General features: G+C 42.1%; 1 protein-coding gene across 15 annotated transcripts in view; it reads left to right on the top strand.

Annotated features, from left to right (window-relative positions):
* Positions 1-17,522, top strand: part of CADPS2 (calcium dependent secretion activator 2) — a 560,752-nt gene that overhangs the window by 433,694 nt on the left and 109,536 nt on the right. The window lies entirely within an intron of this gene.

The following is a 17,522-nucleotide window of genomic DNA, read 5'->3' as shown; positions in this document are numbered from 1 at the left end:
TTGAAATTAATAGAAGATGTCCCGGGTAAGGACCTTAATGTTTGGCACCATGTAAATGGAATGCTTTCCAATAAAACTTCAAGAAATAGAGGGAAAGATTAGTGGCGAAAAATTGTGTAAATGGAAAATATTCTCTTACATTGTTTGCAGTTGAAACATGACAATATCTTTCTAATGTATGAGAATCAGAAAGTCAAACTTCTTAAAAACTACAGTGAAATTGACTAGTTTATTTTCATTCGTCCACGTGGACTCTCTAGATACTGGTGTTTTCTGCAATGTCCATTACCACCCCAATGGGTGCATGGAGTCTTCTGCTTTCTGCTTTGCCCAGTTTGTTTGTTGGGCATATGCACGCGCGCACACACTGCATGCCCTAAAAATGGTCAGATTGGATTAGTTTAATCTCCTTTCAAAGCTAGTTCCACACTCAAATGCTCTCAGTAAAATGGCTAAGACGCCTTATTTCTGTCTCACATTTCATTCGGATCTTTGTAAACTGCACTGTTATGGAGGAGAGCAGCTGTCTTGAGAGGCCAAGGATGAAGATGTGGTTGCTGATATACCTGGGTCCTGACCTATTGATGACTTTTAAGATCAGAACCAGGAACTTGAACTAGCAACAGAAATCTTGTTCAGTCACTCTCCTGTTGGGAAGGGGGGAAAGGCCATGATTATTACCTAGATAAAGTGGTGGAATAAAAATGTTTGTTAAATCTTCAGTGTTCATGCCTAGTCTAAAAATGAGGCACAGTGCATGTCTGGCTAGGAGAATGGTGCTGCCAACTCTTGAAATTTTATCATGAATCTTGTGTATTCTGCATTTTTCTTAAAGGTCCAGCTCCTAGAATTATGCAGTTTTATTCTAATCCCAGTTTTCATTTTAAAAAAAAAAGTAAAATTTCTAGTGCTCATGGCTACAGAGAAAGGCTTGAGAATACGAACTATAAAGGCTCAAAACCACCAGAAGGGAAATAAAGAGAACCCAAAATGTGTATTTTTAAAAAAATAAAAAATGGTAAGCTAAATTCATGATTTTGGGGGTCCTCACTCATGGTTTTTTGAATATTTAGGGTTGGCAATATTGGGTGTGGGTTTGCCTATGAGAAAGACATGGCTACCATGAGGTACCAAAGAACCGATGCTATGGTAATCGTAGTTCTATTTATATGGACACTAATTTCCCCAGACATGATTAATCTTGGGGATTCTGGCAGCATGATGGACAGTGAGTCTGTCTGTTCCTCTAGGAGCTCAGGAGAGTCCTCCTCTGGACTGTAATCCCTTGGTATCTTAGGTTTCTTTGCCTTGCAGACCAAATGGAGGCATTCAACAAATTTTGTTTCTGGACTGGGGCATCTTCTGCATCTGAGACTGAAGTGGAACAAGACTGATGTTTTGCCTCCCTTTGTCTTTCACTATGTCCACATTGGTGCACGTATTCAAGTCCAGGACTGTGTACATGCTCACACATGCTTCCCAAACCCATTCCAAGTGTCTACATTATGCTGTGCTTCACATGGGTATAACGCTGTGTACACATGTATACAGATGTCCACACTGCCGCTGCTGTTACATGTCTCAAGAGACCAGGTCATAGATGGTCTGGCCTAATGGTTGGAGCAGGAGTCAGGCCTAATGGTTGGAGCTGAGGGTCAGAACCAGATTACTTGGATTCAAGAAAGGCAGAAGCAGGGCTGGTTCCCAGACAGGAGCGAGGCTGGGACAGGACTGGAACAAGGCAGGATCTAGGCTGGAATGAGGCTGGGTGCAGTGCAGGAGCAAGGCAGGAGCAGGGCTTGGAGTGAGCTGAGCACAGGGAGGCAGAGAATCTCCTGGCGTGTGCATTGAGCAGCCGCTCATCCTCTGCAGCTGTTGGGCTTAAAAACAAGCCAACTGACTGCCTTAGCCAATCAGGTGGTTCTGCTGTAGCCTAGCAGTGCTCATTGGCTGCCTGATGACTAGGCAAGTGCATCTGCAGCCCTCATTCCTGACAATGTGACATTAGCACTACCATTTTGAGCAGTGTCCTAGAGTTCTGTGTGTCACAGGGAGACACTCTTGGAACCACATTACTGTGTGCTGTTGGTACTGTCCCCTGCCGTCACACGTTGGCTGATGGCAGTTCCTGATCACGTTGCCCTTCACTGTTATTTCCTGTCAAACTGAGTGGAAGATATGCAGCAATGGGATGATGATTTTGGTTCTGCTCCTGCTCTGTATTGTGGGACAAATAGTTATGCAGTGGAGTAGGCCCTTGGTGAGATACTGGATGGAATTTGGGCAGAACTTTCTGGCAAGTTGAAGATGGCTGACCTTGAGAGTCATGAATGCTGGTATTACCATAGTGTGCCTCTGGGTGGACTGTCACTTCTGGTTCAGGAGAAGCAGCACCCTGCAGTGGAGTCACATTGTTTTCGAAACCTGGGATGACCAGCAGTGGCTTCAAAACTTCCCAGTGAGGAAGCAGATTTTCATGGAACTATGTGAAGCACATGCACCAAACCTCCAGCACCAGAACACTTGATTCAGGAAAGCCATGCCGGTCCAGAAGTAGGTGGCTATTGCCCGGTGGAAACTGGCAACACCAGAAAGCCATGGGTCCATTGCAAACCACGTTGGGGCAGGAAAATCCACCACTGGGGTTGTGGTTGTTCAGGTTTGCACGGCAATTAACACTGTGATCTACCCAGGGATGGTTGCCATAAAAAAAGTTCCAGAAGTAATAGCCAGGTTTGGGAAAATGAAGTTTCCAAAGTCTGCATGGACCATTGGTGGCACCCACATCCCAATACTTTGCCCATCACAAGGGGCAAGTGAGTATGTGACCCAAAAAGGTTACTATTCACTCATTTTGGAAGGCTTGGTGGACCACAGAGGCAGATTCGTGGATACCAACATGGGAAACTCTGTAAAGGTTCATGAAACCAGGGTGCTGAGGCAATTAGGATTGTACTTCAAAAAAGGAAGAAGGGACTTTATATTGTTCTGCACAGTTTGTCTGTGCCCACTGTTATTTTGAGGGACCCTGCATACCTACTTCTAACTTGGCTCATGAAACCATACCCTGACATCAGTGACTCTGGAAAAAGAGTATTCAGTTACAAGCTCAGTGGTTGAAAAATGATCACGGTATATGCATATGGTAGGCTGAAATCTTGTTGGCGATGCCTATATACCCACCTGGATGCCAGTTTGGCAAATCCTGCTTGTATAATTGTCGCTTGCTGTGCATGCCATAACATGTGTGAGGGTAAAGGGTAGTGCTTCCATTCCGAGTGCACTCAGGATGAATCTGGATTACAAACTGTGGATAGACAGTCGGATCCCACCCACATACATGTGGTTCTGGCTCCCAGCCAGGAAGGGAAATCAGGGATGACATATGTGCACACATTTTGAAACAACAGAGAGGCAGAGGATGACATTTGCCTGTGCCAAGGGACGTGGTCACACCTTGTATAGCTGCTGGAAATGCAGATGAGGGAACATTGATATTTGTGGAACTACATAGCTTTGTAAAGGTTTTGTTCCCCTGTGGCAGATTTGGGGGATGGGCACTTGGCAAGGTTCAGGGACTCCTATAGGCTCATAATTCCACTCCTGGATTCTATGGAGGTGGTCTCTCTGTTAGGGGTTTTATGTGTCAGTGGATGGAGATGTCTTGGGAGTCCTGCAGGCTCCATGTTCTCCTTGTGGTCACTTGTCTTGAAAGAGGGTCCTCTGACTCAGCAGCACCCTGGGCAGCAACTGGAGGAAAAGGAAGTGGTGGTTCATGGACAGGTGCAGTGGCCCTGGTAGTAGGTGAACCCCAAACCCTTTCGGCCACCAGTTCTGGGAGCATCTCCATTAGGGCATGCTCCTGTTCTCTGTGGTGTGTCTTTTGCTCCATGAACTGGTTCATCCATGCAGGTTCATCCATGTCTCTTCCTGCTAAAGAGTCCTCTTCTCCCATGCTCTGAGGAATTCAAACTGCTCCTGGTTTCTCTTGTCCATCCTTATGAGCAACTCACCCAGAGCAACTCCTTCTGCCTCTGCTGTCTCTGGGGTGCTGCTTCTGCCCTCCTGGTGGAATGGTGTCCCTCGCGGGAGCTGAAGTTCCTGCCAGTTTAAAAAGAAGGATAGCATTTTTTTCCTTTGGAAGAAACTGAAAAAAAACAACATAACATAACTTTGCTAAGGCCTCAATTTTGATATTTTTCAGCATTCCAGGAATGCAACTGTTAGACTATCCTTGGTTCTCAGGCAATGATTGCATCCCATGAGGAAGGAGCGGAGTATACTAATGGTGAGATACAAGTACTACTATTTTTTAGAATGTTAAATTTTCATAGAATCTCAAAGAGGGTGTAAGCGGGGGAGGGGGGAGGACACGACATTTCTGACCAGGGGTTTTGTTACTAGTTAGTAATTTCTGTTTTAAAGACTGGCTAACATTTGGAGAATATAACAGCTTTCAAGGTACAAGAAAAGCAAAGAGAGGTGGCTTTCCAGCCCTGAGAAGAGATCCAGCAGTCATTGCCAGAGATGTTTCTGCTAATGGTCACCCTGCTATATATTACTGAATGGGCAGCTGTGAAGGTGGACCAAGCAGATTTGCACTGCCATTGAACTTCAAGACCCAGCTGAAGGTTCTTCTACACCAGAAATTTGCTGAAATATGCTTACAGGAGTGGGAGGCAATTCAACCAGAAAAGGACTCTGTTCTCATCTAGCGTATGACGTTTCCATGCAAACAGAAATATGAACACTGTCCACCTACCTCCAACCCCCAGCATCACCAGAAGATCCTGCCCCTGTGCCTATCTATCAGTAAAATAGAGAAAGAAAGAAAGAAAGAAAGAAAGAAAGAAAGAAAGAAAGAAAGAAAGAAAGAAAGAAAGAAAGATGACCCAACTTTATTTGGTTGCCTGAAGTTTCAGATCTAGGCAAGCCCCTTCCCTCTCCATTGCAAAGGGACACCGCACTGTGTTTATCCAACTGCCAGACTAGTTCCTCTCCCACCTGACTTGTGCAGCAGGGCTTGGTGTGGCAAGGGGCCAGATGCCAGAGACAGGGATGGGTAATTGTGTAATCTTCCAAGGGAGAAAGGACTTCTGTGAGTAACTTTTCCTCAGACAACCAGTGTTCCCTTCCCCTTCCCGGACTTAAGGCTCCCTCCACCTCAGCCCTCACTCCTCCGTTCCGTGGGGCTCTTGTTTGTAAGGGGACAGTAATATTGGGGGAAGGGAGAGGCACTGAAACTGTAATCTTCCAAGGGACAAAGACAATTGGGACTAACTTTAGACAAACAACTATAAGTTTTTTACAGCTGTCCCATCCCCAGCCTGGACCTTTCTACCCTTCCACCTGACAATGGGGCGGGGAGGAACCTTCATAGATTGGGTAAGGGTCAGGAAGAAAAGGGTTCAGTGCATTGTGGGAATGGGGATAGAGGACTATTGAAACTTGAGACATAGTACACGCCCCTTAGCCCCATCCACAGTGCAAACTGGCATGGGTATGGGCTGTGCCACACCCCTCAGGTATGCTAGCTCACTCGCCCTGTGCTGGCCTTCAGACATGTGCTTCTGGGGTTTAGGTGTGGACGATAGGGGAGTTACGGTATGACTACAGGAATGGGCATGTGTACAGCCACTGTGTACCTTTTGTTTTGGGTAGTTCTGGAATCAGTCTTAGTTTGTGTTGTACTGAGTAGCCTGTTACGACTAGCTGGACTAGAACATGCTGGAAGTGTCATTAAACCACATCTCTGCAGACAAGTTTGGGTGTTCTGTCTAAAATCAGATGATGATTAGTGCTGGATTTATTGACAGCTGATCTCACATTCATCAGCAGATGGTTGTGTCTGCAATTTGGGAGGGAGGGATTTCTTCAGGTTCCACTCTCTTGAAGGTTCCTTTTCTCCAACAACATAGCAGCACTCTTCGGTGCCTTATGGTCAGAGAGTTGGCAGTATGGTCTGTGAAAGAGAAGTGTTGGAGCATTAGAGTGTTTGACTAGTGGTCTGTGTAGGTGAGGGCATTTTCTGTGTGCATGTGTGCCTTTTAGTGTCTTTTTATTACATATATATACAGTACCTAGCAAACCAGAACCTTGATCCTTGGAACCTTGAGGCACTACTGCAATATCAATTATATCAGCAACAGTGTGGGGGTTCTCTTGGTGATGTTCCCAGGATGAGGTCACTTTCCATTTGAGAAGAAGGCTTAGATGGTGATGGAAAGCTGTGTGAAGATGACTCTGGCTGGGGCTCCCTCTTGATGCTAGTGATGGAGTGAGGAAGACAGCTGCTACGAAGTGGGCTTCCCAGTTCTCCCATCCCTTGGGGAGGAGAAGTTTCTGTAGCGCGTAAATAAACAGCACACTGTTGGTGAAAATTAAATTGGATTTTAAAATTCTTTCCGTTTTTATCATGTACATTCCAGTTCTACATCCATGGTGTGCCCAAAATTCCCATTGACTTCTGTGGAAATGTTGGGTTCCCAGGAAATGCAAGATCTTTTCTCCAAGTTTATTGTTACAAACAAGTAAGGACATCTGTGTGTGTGTGTGTGTGTGCGCGCATGCACATTATATATTATACATATATCTATTTTATAACTATATATTATAACATATAATGTGTATGTGTGTACTGTGACAAAGTTCCTCCTCTACCTTGGTGGGTCTTGCGCTTATTGGCAGATTTGCTCATCTTGGAGCTTCACGGCAGCCCTCAGCTTGGCCATTTTTCTGAACCCACAGTCCAGGTCGATGACTCCTGTGTCTGACCAGGAGTTGGGAGGTTTGGGGGGAACCCAGGCCCGCCCTCTACTCCGGGTTCCAGCCCGGGGTCCTGTGGAATACAGCTGTCTAGAGTGCCTCCTGGAACAGCTGTGCAACAGCTACAATTCCCTGGGCTACTTCCCTATGGCCTCCTCCCAACACCTTCTTTATCCTCACCATAGGACCTTCCTCCTGGTGTCTGATAATGCTTGTACACCTCAGTCCTCCAATAGTCCACGTTCTTACTCTCAGCTCCTTGTGCCTCTTGCGCCCAGCTCCTCACACTCACACCACAAACTGAAGTGAGCTCCTTTTTAAAACCCAGATGCCCTGATTAGCCTGCCTTAATTGATTCTAGCAGCTTCTTGATTGGCTGCAGGTGTTCTAATCAGCCTGTCTTAATTGTCTCCAGAAGGTTCCTTATTGTTCTGGAACCTTCCCTGTTACCTTACCCAGGAAAAAGGGACCTATTTAGCCTGTGGCTAATATATCTGCCTTCTATTACTCTCCTATAGCCATCTGGCCCGACCCTGTAACAGTACACACACACATGTACAAAGATTTCCTTACCTCTTTGTAACAACAACTTATGTATATATAAACTAATATATAAAATATATGTACTGTTATTACTGACAAACTGATTTCTAATTTTAAGTGAGGAATATAGAAAAATAGTACAAATGATTAAAAGAACTGAGCATCTTGTAGCACACTAGCAGTGGTGACAAGTTATGCATAGTAGTTATGATTAGAATGTGTTTATAGAGTGAATCCTTACGCCTTTGATTTACTCCTCTTTGCTGTACACCATTATGGTCTATGTTATTTGTTTTAAAGCCATATTTTCTTATGTGCACCAGACACTTACTGCTCTGACTTCTTATTCCTGCAAATCATTGATAAGAGCGATGTAAAATGATGACACGAAGGGAATGGAGAATAGTACAGGAATGGACTGAAACTATATGGTGTGTTTATTTCGTCATTATTTTTGTGTTTATCCCTCACTTTGGTTTTTTTGCACACTTTAAAATAAGTCCATTATCATCCAGCTAAGTCTTAGAGGATAGTGAATCTGTTCTTTGGATGCACTGGCAAATGAATATATTGTGGAATGAATATGAATAAAGCCCTTTGCTCACAGTGAAAAAAGAGTGATGCACAATGTTAGTAAGATCAATATTTTATTTTTCTGTTATATTTATAATTTAAATGCATAATTAAATTCACTTTTTTACAAAAAGGGTAGCTGTAAATAAATTGGACAATTTACAGGAATTGGTAAAATGACAATAAATACATTGTGATGAAAAAGCTTTTTGGATCCTGTGATCCACTTTTATCCAATGAAAATCACGAAAGGTCCTGAACAAGATGCAAATACTAAAGGATCTTGCTTGTCTTCAATTCTAGATAGATGAATAGGCCCTGCACCTATTGTAGTGAATGACCAAACTGCTGTTCCCTTTGATGAAAACATGACTGGACCCATAATGTGTATTGGATTTATCCATAACATTGTATTTGACATAGTAGCTGAAGACAAGGGAAGAATATTTCTTAGTGATTATCGCTGACCTCTTAACTTATGCAACAGATTATACAGAGGTGAACATGCAAATTCTTTGTGTTATGAGAATCTTTTCTCAGCAGTGTGGTTGCCAGGTTCCCAGGTCTAACCCCCAAGTGCTCTCATTTTCACAGTGTCTCAACTGAACTAAATTCAGAGTGTTTTCCCAGAAGACAGTAGTTAGGTTTTTGTTTTTTGTTTTGTTTTATCTTTTTAATGGAAGATGTGGTGTAAGCTGAACTTACATAGACAGGATTTGTGTGCAGTCTGGATGATATTTTGCTTAGCATTCCTATATAGTTATAGGAATAGTTATATATATAAAACCCTGTCTGAATAAAAATGAACATTAATAATAGCCAATACACCAGATAAGTTACTTATACCCTATGCCATTCTTTACAGCATGGGCTGCTGAAATTCTCAAAGCTGCAGATATTCTGTTCAGGCAGTATAATTACCATATTATAGTGAAAATAGCAGCAACCTCCATATTAAGGCTTTCTAACACTTCCCATTATAATTTTTTCTTCCAACAATTTTTAAGAGCTCTAATGCCTCCATGGTTTGCAGCAGAGACTTGACATTTTGCGGAGAGATGGTCCTGGAATCAAACACACATTTTGCCATTCCCATGAAAATGTCATGTTTCTGCACAAGCAGCCTTAATTCTGGCATATCCTAACTTTTGAGTACTTGACTTTTTGCAACCTTAAAAACATTCTTCTAATGTAGTTTTTTTTTGTATATAAATGTATATTTCTGAGGTAATTTTATGAATTAAGTCATATTAATAACCAGTAATATTTGGTGTATAACTTGATATACATTCTCTCTTTGTGTAGTAATAAACATATCTCTTTGATTAAGGTCTGAGGTATTTTTCAGATGAGTTTACTGTACTAGTTCGTAAACAGGAGCTCATTCCAATGAACAGCGTGTAGAAATGTGCACTTCATCATCACCTTTTTCCTCCCTTTCAACCTCCATGCTGCTTAGGAAGAAGATGACCCTACTCACACACAATGAATAATGTTTCATTTACATTGTACTTATAATAAAGCAACCATTCATCACTTACCCCATTTATTCTCCCTCCTCGGAAATGAATATTTTTGCCCATAAAGTTATTTAAAACAGGACTAGATTAGGGGTAATAAACTCTACCTCCTAAACCACAGCTGCTCTTACTGACTCAGAGGATAGGAGCTTTTAATGTTAATTTTGTAAATAAATTACTCACTATTGGGAGTTGGGGAGGCTTAGTCTTTCTTATGAGTGCTACAGAGGTTGAGGATGTGGTACTAAGTTTCAAATGGTTGGGAAGCTGAAGGTGCCATATTTGTTGTGCGTATATGGATGTTTCTTGAGGGTGCAGGAGCCAACCAGATAGCAGAGATTTCCATGAAGTCTAGTTCTTTTATTTATTATATAAATTGGATCCTTTCTGCCAGTCGGATACCATTGTGATGGATGGGCTATAAGAACCTGAAGAGAATAAACTAGAAGAAAATCTTACCAAAGGCTCTGCAACTGTTCAAAAACATACCATATAATAAAGCAACCATTTATCATAGCATGCACATATTATTCTTCAGCCAGTCAAAGTGCTGAGGTCTGAAGTAAGTGTGAACCCCATGCTACTGTGGGTTAGTAATAGAACAGCCTGTGTCTGCTTAATTTGAAATAAATTCACAGGTAATATATCATTAGAAACAAGTTTTCTAAAGGAAAGGAAACATGTAAATGCCCTCAAAGCTCACAAGGATCTATCTGAAGAAAAACAAGAACACTACAAACATTATTGAAATTGAGGAGGCAAGTAGAGAGTCACTTGTACGTGTGGTGAGAGGGCTTCATGGTGATTTCAAGCTGTCAGTGCATGTTCATTGCACTGAATGAACAAAGAAAAATCAGTGACCTGCACAATCACATAACACCATGTTGTTGGACTCTTATTACTATGCAACTAAAAGAAAATCAAATGAGAACATAAGAAAACACCCTCGTCCTCAGCTTATTCATATGGATCTAATCTTTGCTATGTTTATTTACATAGGGATTTATTCTATTGAAGTAAAATATTCTGCAGCCACCAGTGGAACAGTGTAGGTATTGCCAACCTCAAACATTCAGAATTGGCTTAAAAATTATGGGATTTTTAAAAATAATACATTTTGTATTCTTTTTTATTTGCCTTCCAGTTTTTGGATCTTCAGAGTTCACGTTTTGAAGCTTTTTCTCCAAAGTCATGAGTCCTAGGAACTTTTTTTTAATTGAGAGCTGAGATCCTCATGATTTGCATGTGACTCCAGGAACTGGGGCTCTAAAGAAATAATGATAATTAAGTTTTTAGTAGAATGTTTTAAGATCCTTGATTTACAAAACCCATTTAACTCTTAAGTAACAGTTATGGAATCATTGGTTAAAGCTCCCTAGTTAAGGTTGAGTTCCATTTTTCCTTAAAGCAGGAATTCATCCTCTTTTTTTTTGGGTAAGGAAAATGTAGTGTATCCTTCTTAGATGAATAGTCCTTACTCTTTCAGTACAGAATTAATTTTCTGAGAATTTACAAGAAAAGCCATTAATTAGTTTGAGTTAAAACTAATTTAAAATTGGGTCCTTTAAGAAATTAGCATCTACAGCAGTTTTTACTTGGTTCCAAATGATCTTAACAATTAAATAACAGAGACACTTCAAACTTTCCAGATAGTTAAAATGAAATGAAGTCTTTTGAATAAACTATCTTTGAAGAAATTGGGCTGAAACTAAGCTAAGATGTTAATGATTGTGATGTCTAATTCTATAGGCTACAGACAGGCTCAGGTAACTCTTAAATGCACACATTGTGACATCACAGGTAACCCAAACACTTGTCATCTTTCCTACATGTGGATGCACAGTTCTGTTGGTTGTAGTGATTCAGAGAGAGAGACTGGATACATGAGTGAAGAGTTCTCATTGGTAGATGATTTGGCCTGGCTGTCACTGGTTCATAAAGATTCTGTGGCTGCATAATAGCTTGGGCATCAGTGCTTCAAAGGCTCCCTGTGGCACTGCTGTCATGGCTCCGCTGTTCATTGATGCAACACAATCAGGAGAACAGAGGAAGAATCACAAGGGGAGCCCTTCACGTAGTTCCAGTCTCACTAACACAGCTCTCTAAAGTAGTGAGTCAATTGCGTATGAGATTCACCAGTCTGTTTCAGCTGCTCTGGCAATGCAAAGCAGCTGTAAACCAATCTTAAGTGGACAGTGGGCTCTGGCTGCCTTGTGCTGCTCTAATATACCAGTGAATCTACCCTTAAAAGTTATTTATAAAAATAGATTTAAGGTGGAGAATCCATGTCAGCAAATTGTTAGATATATTGCATGGTAATGTTATTTTGGGGGGTTAGAATTTTTAGTATTTGTGGATGGTATTTTTATTCATTTTTAAAACTAAGGATATTCCTAGACAAAAAACTATGTGAAGATGTAGTTAAGTTTGAGAGTACATACCACTGACTTATGGAAAGAAATACACAGCTAAGGTTCCCAAAATAACCTTAACTCTGCCCTGTAGGGACATCATGCAATAAACATACAATTGTTTTATATCTTGCAGTACCAGATTAGATAAAACTGATTTTAACAATATTTTAGTTTTTTTCATATTTCCTGCCTCCCCTTTCTTCCCCTTCTGCCCCCCCCCCCCCCCCCCCATTTGGCATCACTGCAAGACAGACTTAAGGTCATTTGGGTGCATTTCATATCCTGATATGTTTGGATTTATTTTAAGTGTAACTTTAACTCTGAATTTCTTGAGTTTAATGCATGGGTTTTGGGATAATTAAAAATTCCTGTAATGTTCTTCACCCTTAAATTATTGATATATACTCTCAACTTTAACTCCATACCATAGTTTTTTGTTAGGGAATATTATGTCTCTCCAACAAGGTTTTATAGTGTTGTGTAACAATGGACAAGTTATTTTCTCCATCTCTTCCTCTTTTTCCCACCCTGCCCTTTCTGTCGTGTATTTAAATTGTAAGCTCTTCAGGGCAAGGACTGTTTCATACTATTTGTTTGTACAGGGCCTAATACCATGCGTCCCCAGTCTTGGCTGTGACTTCAAGATCACTTCTATAAAATACAAAATAAATATCTGTTGCTTGGTCTTCATCTGTCTGAGGTGTCACATACTGTTTATCTTATGAATTAGTTAGTTGCTTTGTTAAATTATTCCTTTTCATTGAAAACTATAGGAGGAAAAACAAATTCATGTAGCTTAAGATATCCCCTTTTAATACAGTATAATTTTTTTGACAGTAGGTGGAGGTAGGGGCTGCCAGACACAGACAGACTGCTTTTTAAGTAGGCACATCCCAGCCTAGTATGAGTCAGGGGTAATGCTGGCGAAAGGAACCCATCTTAGAGTTTTGTATTGCCACTTATCACTGTACTATCTGAGTGTGACTCCCAGTTCCCTGCCTCAATCAACAAACCTTACTCCCTTCTCTTGTGATCTAGTGGCATTCCATGGAGTTCAAATCCTTTGAGACTTTTCACTCCTAAAGACATCCTGATACATACATCTGCAAAACATATAAAAAGAAAAAAACAGAGAAAATAATGTAAAATGATACATTGTGGAATATAATCTTTGTCATGGCTGCTTAATGGACAAAAACAGCCCTCCAGATGATTGAAATAACTTTTTTTTTACATTAAATAACTTCTGATATAAACTAAGCATTTTCTTCCCCTAAGGTGGTAATGAAACACACACATGAAAATCCTCTTGAAGAAGCCCATTAAACAGGCAAACACTACTTGGAAGAGGTTCTCTTCTTAGCACTACTCTGATGAGGTTCAACAAGGACAAGTGCAAAGCCCTACACTAGGAAGGAAGAATCCCATGCACCGCTATAGCCTGGGGACCAACTGGCTAAGCAGCAGTTCTGCAGAAAAGGACTTGGGGATTACAGTGGACGAGAAGCTGGATATGAGTCAGCACTGTGCCCTTGTTGCCAAGAAGGCCAACGGCATATTGGGCTGTATTTGTAGGAGCATTGCCAGCAGATCGAGGGAAGTGATTATTCCCCTCTATTTGGCACTGGTGAGGCCACACCTGGAGTACTGCGTCCAGTTTTGTTCCCCACACTACAGAAGGGATGTGGACAAATTAGAGAGAGTTCAGTGGAGGGCAGCGAAAATGACTAGGGGGCTGGGGCACATGACTTACGAGGAGAGGCTGAGGGAACTGGGCTTATTTAGTCTGCAGAAGAGAAGAGTGATGGGGGATTTGATAGCAGCCTTTAACTACCTGAAGGGGGGTTACAAAGAGGATGGAGCTAGGCTGTTCACAGTGGTGGTAGATGACAGAACAAGAAGCAATGGTCTCAAGTTGCAGTGGGGGAGGTCTAGGTTGGATATTAGGAAACACTGTTTCACTAGGAGGGTGGTGAAGTACTGGAATGGGTTACCTAGGGAGGTGGTGGAATCTCCATCCTTAGAGGTTTTTAAGGCCCGGCTTGACAAAGCCTTGGCTGGGATGATTTAATTGGTGTTGGTCCTGCTTTGAGCAGGGAATTGGACTAGATGACCTCCTGAGGTCTCTTCCAACCCTAATATTCTATGATTCTATGAGGCGAGAAGTGGCAAACGGGAGTTTTGGAGGGCATAGCTGCAGATCCTGTGTTTGGACGTAGAGGAACTTGGCAAGTTGTGTGTTTCATGCTTCTGGTTGTTCTCTGTGAAGGTTGGGTGGCTAAGCTGTGGGCCCCTGAACAGGCCAGATGAGACAGGTCTGTTTCTTTGTGTCTCAGTAAGGCCCCCATGGGTCTGTGACCAAGCCTGGTGTTTGAAGTCTCTGAGCACGTGGTTAATCCCTCCCTCTTAACAAGGGGATTGAGCTGAGCTGTGAGGTTTAGTATTTGTTAGTTGCCAGGTGAGCTCCTGAATTGGTGCATAGGAGCTGCAAATGGAATTTTCTGAGGGAGTTGGTAGAAGGGACCACGGTGCCTTGTTTTAGGTGTTGTTCTACACCAGGCAGCAGATGTGAATGACAAGAAACGAACTTCTTTGGCCCCCTTTAGATGTGCTATGTTTTTCTTTCTGCCCGAAGATGGAAGAAAGTTCTAGTGCACAAAATGCTAATTGGTAGCTGGACTGGAGGAGAAGATACACAGTACTTAAAGAATACCTGGTCAAAAAGGGTCACAGTACCAGCAAATACAATTTCTGCAATTCCAGCTGGGTTACTAAGCAGAGTTCTTTTGAGCCCTGCTTGCAGAACAAGTGTGTGGGGGAGGTTTTCTTAGACCATCACATTTGGAAATCATTGTCACGGATGCCACAAAGGGAAGGATTGGTGATGGGAGAACTGGAGAGAGTAGAAACTGAAGAAGTGAACTGGCAATTTGTGACCAAGAGGGAAAAGAGAGCCAGGAGGCATTCAACCTTGCTAGAATTATCAGATACTGAGCAAGTCAACTACAAGGGGCACCTGTCTTTGGGGAAACAGAACAGAAAGCTATGGGCAACATACCTGATGGACATCTTTGTGGTATGAAGCAAGCAGCTACCAAGAGAGGTTCTTCAACCTTTCTAGGAAGGCCAACAATTGTCATCAGCAACTTCACATTAAGAAACATGGACAGAGAATTCAGCAACTGGGACAAGAACAACAGTCTGTCTGGATGGATGGGATTATGAAATTTCCTGGCAGGTTTCCACAGGTGGTGATACACATTGGAACTAATAACTCAGCATCACCAGGATCACCAGCATCACCTACAGACAGAATAGAAGACTTCAGAGATTTTTGAAAAGGAGATGAAGAAGAGGAAATTCCAAGTGATACTCTCTGAGATCCTTCCAGTCCCATAAGCAGAAGAAGGGAGAAAATACTGTAAATGAACCCTTGGCTGTGCCTCTGGTGTGAAGTTGAAGATTTTGGTTTTGTGGAACGTTGAGTTGCATCCAGGTGGGAGTCGGGGATGTACAAATGGGATGACCTGCATCTCACAGGTATGGGGTAAACTTCTGAGTGGAGACTAAGTAAAGCAGCCCAGAGGGAGTCTAACAATGCAGGGGAGGGTGCATGTCACAAACAAATTGAACTGATTTGACAATGAATGTGAAGAGAAGAAATGATTCATTTACTTATATACCAATACTAGCAGTCTGGGTAACAAGCAAGAGAAATTGGAAATTCTTATTGATTAGAAGAAAACTTAATATAATTACAGGTTTCAGAGTAACAGCCATGTTAGACTGTATTCGCAAAAAGAAAAGGAGTACTTGTGGCACCTTAGCGACTAACCAATTTATCTGAGCATGAGCTCGCATGAGCTACAGCTCCCTTCATCAGATGCATACTGTAGAAAGTACAGAAGATCTTTTTATACACACAAACCATGAAAAAATGGGTGTTTAATCAAGGTGGGCCATTTCCAGCACAAATCCAGGGTTTAACAAGACCGTCTGGGGGCGGGAGGGAGGGTAGGAAAAAACAAGGGGAAATAGGTTACCTTGCATAATGACTTAGCCACTCCCAGTCTCTATTCAAGCCTAAGTTAATTGTATCCAATTTGCAAATGAATTCCAATTCAACAGTCTCTCGCTGGAGTCTGGTTTTGAAGTTTTTCTGTTGTAATATCGCAACTTTCATGTCTGTAATCGCGTGACCAGAGAGATTGAAGTGTTCTCCGACTGGTTTATGAATGTTATAATTCTTGACATCTGATTTGTGTCCATTTATTCTTTTACGTAGAGACTGTCCAGTTTGACCAATGTACCTGGCAGAGGGGCATTGCTGGCACATGATGGCATATATCAAATTGGTGGATGTGCAGGTGAACGAGCCTCTGATAATGTGGCTGATGTTATTAGGCCCTGTGATGGTGTCCCCTGAATAGATATGTGGACACAGTTGGCAACTGGCTTTGTTGCAAGGATAGGTTCCTGGGTTAGTGGTTCTGTTGTGTGGTATGTGGTTGCTGGTGAGTATTTGCTTCAGGTTGGGGGGCCCAGACGTTCTTGTTAAACCCTGGATTTGTGCTGGAAATGGCCCACCTTGATTATCATACACATTGTAAGGAGCGTGATCACTTTAGATAAGCTATTACCAACAGGAGAGTGGGTTTGTGGGGGGGGGGGGGGGGAGAAAACCTGGATTTGTGCTGGAAATGGCCCAACTTGATTATCATACACATTGTAAGGAGAGTGATCACTTTAGATAAGCTATTGCCAGCAGGAAAGTGGGGTGGGGGCAGAGAAAACCTTTTGTAGTGGTAAACACCCATTTTTTCATGGTTTGTGTGTATAAAAAGATCTTCTGTACTTTCCACAGTATGCATCCAATAAAGTGAGCTGTAGCTCATGCAAGCTTATGCTCAGATAAATTGGTTAGTCTCTCAGGTGCCACAAGTACTCCTTTTCTTTTTGCTTAATATAATTGACATTACTAAAACCTAGTGTGACAGTTTGCATGATTGGAATATTAAAAACACTGGTTATAGCTTGTTCAGGAAGGATAGAGCCAGGTACAAGAGGCCAAGGGTGGAACTCTACATTGAAAACACATTACCTGTTTTAGAGTTGTGGATAACTCAGAACCATAGAATTTTGAATGCACATGAATCGATGTGCTAACTAACAAAGCCCAGGAGGGAGTACTGGTTGGGAGGGTCTGTTACAGACCACCAAATCAAATGACAGAATAGGATGAACTACCTGGGAAGAAAGAAAATTTGTTTTGTTATTGGGGTTTCATTTTGGGAGACATATACTGTAGGTCTCATTCAGCCAGCAGTAAAACATCATTAGAGTTTCTAAAAGTTATAGATTATTTTCTAACCCAAGAGGTATTGCGCTCAACACAATGAAATTCTATTTTAGACCTTATTGTGATTAATAAAGCTGAATTAATCACCGGACCAGTGATTGTGAACTGATTAATGGGCAAACAGAGGAAACTGCTGACCAGTTGTATACATACTTGGTCCTTAAAAAGGACACAGTCGGGGCTGTGGTGTCGGTGGCCTGGCTTAGGTGTTAGCGTTGGGCGTGGGCCAATGAATCAGGGCAGAAACCCAGGAGATCAGAGTCAAGTGACAAATTGGAGGGCTGGAACCAAGAGATAGGTGTCAGGAGGCAGGCAGAGTCAGGACACCAGGAGGTCAGGATCAGGTGA

This window comes from Caretta caretta, chromosome 1 (genome assembly GCF_965140235.1).
Source record: "Caretta caretta isolate rCarCar2 chromosome 1, rCarCar1.hap1, whole genome shotgun sequence".
In the NCBI taxonomy this organism is placed as follows: domain Eukaryota; kingdom Metazoa; phylum Chordata; order Testudines; family Cheloniidae; genus Caretta; species Caretta caretta.
The sequence above is the reverse complement of the archived record's forward strand: the minus strand, read 5'-3'. Positions and strand labels throughout refer to the sequence as shown.